This window comes from Tupaia chinensis, unplaced genomic scaffold (genome assembly GCF_000334495.1).
Source record: "Tupaia chinensis unplaced genomic scaffold, TupChi_1.0 Scaffold000291_1, whole genome shotgun sequence".
NCBI classification, from domain to species: Eukaryota; Metazoa; Chordata; class Mammalia; order Scandentia; family Tupaiidae; genus Tupaia; species Tupaia belangeri.
In genome coordinates, this window is record NW_006159776.1 from 4,160,168 (window position 1) to 4,170,927 (window position 10,760).

The window sequence follows — 10,760 nt, forward strand, 5'->3', positions numbered from 1 at the left end:
AGATGGAACAATGAGGAGTTAGCAAAAGGTTTTCAGGCAGAGAAAACAGTGTGAGCAAAGGAAGAGGGGCAATTATTTACAGATTTCTAGATGTTTTCTAACCGCAGAAACCAAAACCTAAAGAATCTGTCAACACATTGGAGGACTGCTAACTGAATCTTGAAAATTTATAGGCAACTGACACAAGAGAATTGAGCAATTCCTTTGATTTAATCATAGTACCCGTGATCTTACATGGAAGGGAAGAGGCAAACGCCTTAATGATTTGAAAAGGCTTTTCTTTGATTCTACAATCTGAAAATTATTCTGCAATAAAATACTTTGACATGGTTATAAATACCACATTACAGTACAGTGATCTTTCTGGACCAGGCTTGTGAAGGAGAATGATTTTTTTTGTATGAAAAATTGAGAAATTCCTAAAAAAAAAAAAAAAACACCAAAATTACTTTGAGGCACTTGGTATCACATGTTCAAACCACAGCTGGCTTAGATACCTTTCAGTCTCCAAATATTACAAGGTAACAGAGCTTTCTTCTACTGATGGAAAACTTCTTCTCCTTAACAACCGTGATGCAATACAATTAATTCTCTGGACATTATGAGATGGAATAAAAACAGGAAGATGTTGGTCTTTAACTTATTTATTTATTTATTTATTTTGGAGAAGTTGTTGCTATAGGGTGCGTGTACTCATCAGAAAGAGAGATAGGAAGCAAGAAATCTCCCCCCAGGAAAGATGGCCACGCCATAATCCCTTCTCCTCCATTCTCCTCTCAGGATCTTAGGCATGCATGCACACAACGCTCGTCATGAGTTTAAGCCACCAGATCCAGGACTCAAACCGCAGTCAACTACATGGGAGTCCAGCGATATAGTCATTATGCCAACTGCTGGTCTCCCAATATGTCATTAGATGGTGTTAATTTTCTGCATTTTTTGTTGGTTTGGTTTGATTTTATTTTTATAAGATAGTTTTTAATTTTTTATATGTCTCCATTTATTGAAAGTTTCTTTATTTTTAATATTTTTTTATTTATTTTTTAGCACATGTGCATGCATCAGGACTCGAACCACCGTGGTCGACCACATGGGAGTCTAGTGACATAGCCATTATGCCAATTGCTGGTCCTGATGTTGATCTTTAGAAAGTAAATCCAAGATGAGCCGCAGGTGGTATGGTAGTTAAGAGCGCTGAACTCCCACATGTACGACCATGATTTGAGTCCCGGACCTGAAGACTTGCTTTCTCACTTTCCCTCTCTTGCACACTGCCCCTCTCTGGTCAAATTAAAATAAATAAATAAATAAAGTTAAATAAAGTTTTAAAAAATGTAAATCTAAGAAAAATAGTAAAATGAAGAATATTTCCACTCAGAAATAATAAAAGTGCCTTTTTTTTAACTTCTATTCAAAATGAAGCAAATGGGACTCAAAAATTAAATAAGTGATACATTAAGTGTTTTAGACCATTCAGGTTGCTGTAATAGAAGATCATAAACTGAGTGGTTTATAAACAACAGAAATTTGTTTTTCATAGCTCTGGAAAGTGGGGAGTCTAAGATCAAAGCACTGGCAGATTTTGTTTCTGGTGAAGGCTCGCTCACTTCCTGGTTCATAGACAGTTGTCTTTTCCAAGTGTCTTCACATGGCAAAAGTAGTATAGGAGTTATCAGGAGGTTTCTTTTTTTTCCCCCTTTGCCAGAGTGTGTGTGTGATTTACCAGAGAGAGACAGGAGAGAGAGAAAGGAGAAAGTAACCTCTAATGTGGCATGGTCATATCTCAATCTCTTCTACATTTCTCTTATCACGTCAGAATTTTGAACGCACTCGCACATGCACTGAGTGATTTTATTTTTTTACATTCATATATATATTCATATATATATATGACTGAATATATATATATATATATATATATATACACACACACATATATGATTACTGCACATCACTATACCTTGTAAAATGAAATTTACCCAACATGAACACACTTCCTATCTCAGTAATGTTCAAGTCGCTGGGGCCAGGATTAGAACTGTGCAGTCAGCCATGTGGACTATGGCTCACTCAACCACCAGGCATGGGGCAGACCCAAGGGTCTCTTTTATAAGGCCCCTTTTTAAAATCCTATCTTATCACTCCACATTCATGAAGGCTCCCCTCTTGTGACTTAATCACCTCCCAAGTTCCATCACATGGAGGATTATATTCAACATACGAATTTCAGGAGGACACATTCAGCCTATAGCACCAAGGAAGGGAAGGAAGATTGGGGAGAGACCCCACTATTCCACCTGTCAATCTTGCACTGAACAATGCTCTTGGTCCTCCCTTTCTGTAACTCTAACTCGAAGCCTGGAGCCACCTCTGTTTACCCCCCTCTATTCCCTGTTCCTGCAAGCTGGACCAGAATTCTACTTCATGTGGAACTTCTGCTCTGCCACCTCTAGATGACATGACCAGTTATAGAAAATCCTGCCCTTCCTCTAATCTTGTCCATCTCAGTAAATGGTATGACCATCCACTAAGTAGATCAAATTAAAAACCTTGGGAATTATTCTTGTTTTCCTTTTTCCTCCCTTCAGTAGTTTCCTATGGCTTCCATAGCAGATTCACAACACACTTGGTGGCTTTTAACAATAGAAATGTATTTTTGAGAAAAATGCATTCTCTCAAAATTTAGGGGGCTACAAGTCTGAAACTAGATGTTTCCGTGCCTCTTTTAACTTCGGTGCCTGGAAAAATCCAGCTACCCCTTGATTTGTAGATGTACTTTCTGCTACTGTCTTCACATTAACTTCTCCTCTGATCTCTGGGGTCTCTTTTTCTCCTATCAGAATTCTCACTATTGGATTCAGGACCCCCCTAATCCAGGATAATCTCATCTTAATTACATCTGTAAAAATTATTATTCCAAAGAAGACCTGAGGTCCCAGATTGACATTATTATCACCATAATTCAACTCTCTATATCTTCTTTCCTACATCAAATCAGTCCCAAGTCCTGTTGACTTTACTACTGCCATGTATTTCATTATTTTTCCCTTCTCTCCATCCTCTCCACCACGGTTCAGGCTGACACCACCATCAGTTCTCTCTGGACCACCCCTGTGGCAGCGTAACTGAACTTCCTGCTCACAAACTCAGACCTTCCTACCCTTTGCCCCACCACAAATAACTTTTTTAAATCCTATCTTACCACTCCCCTACTTGAAACCCTCCAATGATATATTAACTTCAAGCAAAACCCAAATCCTTTCCTGGTCTTTTTGAGACTTTGTTATCTATCCCCTATCTGTGATTTTTAATCTTCTCATCTCCTATCCCCTTAACCCACATTGGGATTTTTCTGATGTTCCTCAGACACTTAAAGCTTATTTCCCTTTAGGCCTTGCTCCTAGCCTTTCCTACAGTAGGCATCCCTGTTTGCCCAATCTCTGAGTGGTTGACTCCTCTGTCATTCTGATTTCAGCCTAAATGTTCTATCTTTGGAATAGGCTTTCCTATTCACCAAGAAGTTACCACCCACAAACTTTTCATCAAAGCTATAATTGTCTGCTTAACATCCAGCACAGCCTGATAACTTCCTTGCTTACCTGTTGTTAGTTGTGGCTTTTGCATATTTATTCATTCTTTCATTATTTACCCCATCCCCACTGGCACACATGCCCTGCAATCAGAGCTATTGCCTATTTTTTTTTTCACTATTAATTCTCAATAGCAGAACACTCTGGAACATAGCAATTTCTCAATAAATATTTGTTGACCAAATAAATGAGTGAAATTTGCTCATGAAGATACATAATAGGACACAGCAGCTGAAATCCTTAGAGAGTAAAAGATCTTACTGGGTGAGTGCTCAGAAAAAATCCACAAAAATGTACTCAAATTTGAGATATACAGAGGCAAGTGGAGATGAGAGATATCCACCTGCTAGAGAATCAGATCAAGAACCTATGCCTTCTCGGGAACCAGCAGTTAGCGTAATGGCTATGTCGCTGGATTCCCATGTAGTTGACCGCAGTTCACGTCCCGGATCCGGTGGCTTAAAACTCACGCCGGGCGCATGTGCGTGTGTGCCCAAGATCCCAAGAGGAGAATGGAGGAGAAGGGATTGCTGTGTGACCATCCCCCCGGGGGCTGATTTCTTGCTTTCTGTCTCTCTGTCTCTCTCTCTGTCTGGTGAGCGCACGCGCCTTATAGCGAAAATCTCTCCAAAAAAAAGAAAAAGAACCTATGCCTATGCTTCTTACCTGCACTTGAGTATAGATAACTCAGTGCTGAATGTGGATCAGATTTGTGTGATTAATGAGAACATGGGCACTGGTGTTGTTACAGATCCTGCAGAACTCAAAATGAAAGCTAAAACTTGGTTTAGCCATGAAAAAATCAATGATATTCATGACAACATATGACAAAAAGATACAAATAACAACATACATCTACTGATTTCCATGCATCATAATGCATCTATATCTTATTCAATGTGTGTCACGTTAATGCAACTGAATGTTCTCCCTGACTTTAATAAATCATAGCTCTCTCTAGGAGGTGATAGGATGGGTCACTTGAGTAACCTGAGACTCAAACAATCATCATAGGGAAGGTCCAAAGAGTGAGCCACAGAGTAGGCAGGGCAACTGTGAAACAAGAGGTGAACTGAAATCCTGCTTTGGTTGATGGAATGAGAAAACAAGGATAGAGGTAGGGTGATCAACTTGTTTCTATATTCCTGGGTGGTCCTGATTTTAGCACTGGAAGTTCTTTGATCCTGAAATTCCCTCAGTCATGTAGAGGCTGTGGAGCTTATCGCCCTAAATAGTGAGGACTCAGACCTGAAACTTTCTGATGAATTACTAACTCCTAACCCTGTTTTATTCCTAGCTCAAAGCATTTAGAAAACTAAATACATACAATAGTCACTACTGTGTTATGTGCTGGGGTTTCTCTCTTTCTAATTGCTAATGACAATTTGTCTAAAATGTTTTTCCCAGCAGCACCAAGCATCTGAACCTCAGAACCTCAGGACTCCATGTGCAACTTTGGCTTCAGAGAAGTTGCTCGCTACCCTATCCAACAAGTAAGGGTCAACAAACCAGGCTTCTTCCTCTGTGGTACCCCTACTACCTGCCTTGCTAGAGTATCTAGAGCTTGCTGTACCCCCAAATCCACCACATATTTGGTGCTACTCACTTCCTGACACAATTCTCTACACACAGCCCAGGTTACTCTTCCACCTTCAAACTCATCTCTTTCTTGACTCTTGGGAGATTCCTCCAAGCTCCTGACTCACTGTTTCTTTTCTTTTCTCATATTAGGTAAAGATTTCAATATCAGTCTTCCTTATTATTTTCTGGATTTGAGAACATTTAAGTAACAGTACAGTAGTCCACCCTTATCCATAGTTTTTGCTTTCCATAGTTACAGTAGCCCAGAGTCAACCATGGTCCAAATATAGATGAGTACAGTACAATAAGATGTCTTGAGACATTCAGAGAGACCACATCAATTTTATTATAGTACTGGGTGGTCAGAAAAGTCATGAAGTATTTTTACAAAGGAAAACATAGAAAACTACATCATGATTTTTCCAATGACCCAATATAATTATTCTATTTTATTGTTGTCCATTGTTAATGTCTTAATGTGCATAATTTACTTGGGTCACTGGAAAGTCATGATGTAGTTTTCTGTTTTTCTATGCAAAAAATGCATCATGACTTTTCTAACAATCCAATATAAACTAAGCTTATTGTAAGTATATAGAAAAAAGCATAGTTTGTATAGGATTTGGTGCTCTCTGTGGTTTAGGCATCTACTGGAGATCCTGGTGTATGTCCCCCACAGATAAGAGGAGACTACTATATATGAGCTTCCATTTTTTTTAATTTTCCAGAGAACATGTATACTCACTGGAGAGAGACAGAGGGAGGAGGAAAATGAGAAAACACTCCTCATGGGAGAAGGTTATACCATGATCCCTTCTCCATTTCTCATTCCTTTCAGGATTTTGGGCACTCACACATGTGTCCAGCATATTTCCCAAACTGTCAGGTCCAGGACTTGAACCACACTGTCAGCCAGTGGGATCCAGCTACCTTAAACATCACTCCACTAACTGGCACCAAATTGTCATTTTTTTAAACACAATTTAATCCCAATTTAGGGACACCTGACAATGCATGTAATGTAAGAAGGAAAAGAAGAATGCAAAAATGCATAGCCTAAACAAATGAATGAAACAGCCACCACTTCCAAAGGTGTTAACAACAGGATTAACTGCAAACAGATAGAGGAAGTAGCCTGGATCTGCTTTTTCACCTTTGATGTGTTGCTCATTGATTTAAAGCCTGAATTCCTTTTTTTCCTGTAATTTTTAGGCACAAGTAGGTCATGAGATCTACTTTTTTGGACCAGTCACCTGATGACAGTGGGAAAGTTTTCCGCAATGCTCTTATTAAATGAATTAAAAGAGTTTAAGTGAGTGCTTAATTGGCTTTACCAGAAGTTATTATAATGACATCATGTCTGATCCTATCTGGTGAGTGGCTTATTTCTCTTTTGAACATCAATTTGTTTCTATTTCAAATGAGAATGTATTTTGAAGGATTTAGATAAGCTTTCTAATTTATTTTAAACCTCCTTGTTAGAGAAATAGAAAGGAAACCAACATTTAGAATACTGGGCACATTGCCTACATTATCTCATTTAATCCTCACGCTTACATGATGAGTTAGATTAATATTCTGCCTCATAGATATTTCATGAGATGAGAAAACTGAGTATCTGGGAGGCTAAGTAACTTGATTTTGATCATACGGTTGGTAAATGGAGGAGGGAGAATTCAAATCATGTCTGTCTCTTTGAGCTCTTAGATTTTCTACTTAGATTTATACTTGCCTTTTTCATTCTTATGTGATGTATACACATACATGAGAGGTCGTGAAAAAGTTCACATAAAATGTTCATTGATGAACTTCTTAAAGACTCCTCACATACATACATAGTTATAAAATTATGTAACAAAATATACATTATATATGTAATATTATCTATAATGTCCTAGCCATTTGATTTTTTAAAAATTAATTCATACATATAATTATTCAGGAAAAAAATTAAAAAGAGACATCCCTTAGGCCCCTGGATACATCAGCTATTAGGATTTGTGGGATGTGGACATTTCACTTTTTTTTTTTTTTTTTAAGGTTTTTGTCATAGGGCACGTACACTTGCCAGAGAGAGACTGACAGAAGAAAGTGAGAAATCATCCACCGGGGGTATGGCCATGCCACAATCCCTTCTTCTCCATTTTCTTCCTGGGATTTTGGGCACACACACATGTACCCAGCATTATTACCAGATCCAGGACTTAACTATGGTCAGCCATGAGGGAGTCCAGTGCCTTAACCATCATGCCATCTGTCGGCCCCTCGCTTTATCTTTGGTGTTTTGTAAAGAATGAGAGTTAAGGAACACCCTTCCTTTTCTGATGAAAGTGAATCTAGAGAACTTTCTGTCATCATGGATAGGCAGAGGAAATATACTGGATATAACATACAGATTCTGAGATCAATTCCTTCATTCATAGATGACTGGTTACTGTGTGCCTCACCTGTGCCAACCATTATTGAAAGTATAGAGATTTATCAGTGAATAAAATAGACAACAATCCCTGTCCTCCAGAAGTTTATAATTATGTCAGGGGACGTAGATAATAAGTGAAGAAAATGAGTCAATTATGTGGCATGTTTGTACTGAATAAATGCTATGGAAAAGTAAAGAAGGAGCATAGAGAATGTGGTAGGCTTTTATCCTCCCCATTAATTTGTATAGATGTATTCTGTAAGCGGCTTACAGAGGGAAAGACTGCCATTCTAAAAACAGCTGTATACCAACAACTAGAGAGGTCTCTAGCAGCCCAATTGGGGGTAGACTTTGGAATCAAGAAAAGTATAATTAAAAAAAAATGATTTCTAAGCTCAGTCTTGAAGGATGAGTATAAGAAAATAAGGATAGGGACCAGCAGTTAGCGTAATGGCTATGTCGCTGGACTCCCATGTAGCTGACCACGGTTCACATCCCGGACCCGGTGGCTTAAAACTCACCCTGGGTGTATGTGCATGCGTGCCCAAGATCCCAAGAGGAGAATGGAGGAGAAGGGATTGCGGCGTGGGGGGGTGATTTCTCGCTTTCTGTCTCTCTGTCACTTTCCGTCTGTCTGGCGAGCGCATGCACCCTATGGCAAAAACCTCTCAAAAAAAAAAAAGTAAGTAAGGATAGTGTTGCAGGCCAGCATGATTGGTGACTCTGATTTGAAAGCTTTCTTCTTTCTTTCTTCTTTTTTCTTTTTTCTTCTTCTCTGTATAGGATGTATGGGAAATCTATTTTTTTTCCCCTTGCTCATTTTCTTTTTAAATCTTTTTACACATTCAATCACCACACATCACTTACCTTGTAAAATGAATTCTCCCACTGTGAACATATTTCATACCAGTCCAGTTGAGGACACTATACACATTATCATCAACAGATAATAATCTATTTCCATGTCCCATAAATGCCTTGCCTCTCTATTTTTCTCCTTACTATTTTTCCTCACACTGTCCCCCTTCTTCCAGTATCTTCCCACACTGTATCTAGTATCCGTAACCATTTTCCATGCATCTATATCCTCTAATCTTTCCATTTCCACTATAGAGTGCAGACAGTTGGTATACATTAAGTGGATACATACAATGTCTCTCTTTCATAGCCTGGTTTGCTTCACTCAGCAGTAAATCTTTGAAGAAAGTGAGAAATCATCCACCGGGGGGATGGCCATGCCACAATCCCTTCTTCTCCATTTTCTTCCTGGGATTTTGGGCACACACACATGTACCCAGCATTATTACCAGATCCAGGACTTAACTATGGTCAGCCATGAGGGAGTCCAGTGCCTTAACCATCATGCCATCTGTCGGCCCCTCGCTTTATCTTTGGTGTTTTGTAAAGAATGAGAGTTAAGGAACACCCTTCCTTTTCTGATGAAAGTGAATCTAGAGAACTTTCTGTCATCATGGATAGGCAGAGGAAATATACTGGATATAACATACAGATTCTGAGATCAATTCCTTCATTCATAGATGACTGGTTACTGTGTGCCTCACCTGTGCCAACCATTATTGAAAGTATAGAGATTTATCAGTGAATAAAATAGACAACAATCCCTGTCCTCCAGAAGTTTATAATTATGTCAGGGGACGTAGATAATAAGTGAAGAAAATGAGTCAATTATGTGGCATGTTTGTACTGAATAAATGCTATGGAAAAGTAAAGAAGGAGCATAGAGAATGTGGTAGGCTTTTATCCTCCCCATTAATTTGTATAGATGTATTCTGTAAGCGGCTTACAGAGGGAAAGACTGCCATTCTAAAAACAGCTGTATACCAACAACTAGAGAGGTCTCTAGCAGCCCAATTGGGGGTAGACTTTGGAATCAAGAAAAGTATAATTAAAAAAAAATGATTTCTAAGCTCAGTCTTGAAGGATGAGTATAAGAAAATAAGGATAGGGACCAGCAGTTAGCGTAATGGCTATGTCGCTGGACTCCCATGTAGCTGACCACGGTTCACATCCCGGACCCGGTGGCTTAAAACTCACCCTGGGTGTATGTGCATGCGTGCCCAAGATCCCAAGAGGAGAATGGAGGAGAAGGGATTGCGGCGTGGGGGGGTGATTTCTCGCTTTCTGTCTCTCTGTCACTTTCCGTCTGTCTGGCGAGCGCATGCACCCTATGGCAAAAACCTCTCAAAAAAAAAAAAGTAAGTAAGGATAGTGTTGCAGGCCAGCATGATTGGTGACTCTGATTTGAAAGCTTTCTTCTTTCTTTCTTCTTTTTTCTTTTTTCTTCTTCTCTGTATAGGATGTATGGGAAATCTATTTTTTTTCCCCTTGCTCATTTTCTTTTTAAATCTTTTTACACATTCAATCACCACACATCACTTACCTTGTAAAATGAATTCTCCCACTGTGAACATATTTCATACCAGTCCAGTTGAGGACACTATACACATTATCATCAACAGATAATAATCTATTTCCATGTCCCATAAATGCCTTGCCTCTCTATTTTTCTCCTTACTATTTTTCCTCACACTGTCCCCCTTCTTCCAGTATCTTCCCACACTGTATCTAGTATCCGTAACCATTTTCCATGCATCTATATCCTCTAATCTTTCCATTTCCACTATAGAGTGCAGACAGTTGGTATACATTAAGTGGATACATACAATGTCTCTCTTTCATAGCCTGGTTTGCTTCACTCAGCAGTAAATCTTTCATATTTGCCCACTTTCTATCAAAAACCAGGTTCTTGTTGTTTTTTTATGGTTGAGTAGTATTCCATAGAGTATATGTATCACACTTTTTCAATCCATTCATCTGTTTGTGGACATTTGGGTAGATTCCATGTCTTAGCGATCGTGAATAATGCCACAATAAACATGGACGTGCAAGCACTTTTCTGACTGAGCATCCACCTGTCCTTTGGGTAGATATCCAAATGTGGAATTTCTCGGTCATATGGTAGTTCTATTCATAGATCTTTGAGAAATCTCCATATTGTTTTCCACAGTGGGTGGACTAATTTTCATTCCCACTAGCAGTGTAGGAGAGTTTCCCTTTCACCACATCCTTGCCAGCACTTACCATTTTTTGTTTTTTAAAATCTTCACCATTCTGTGTGGGGTTAGGTGGTATCTCATTGTGGTTTTGAT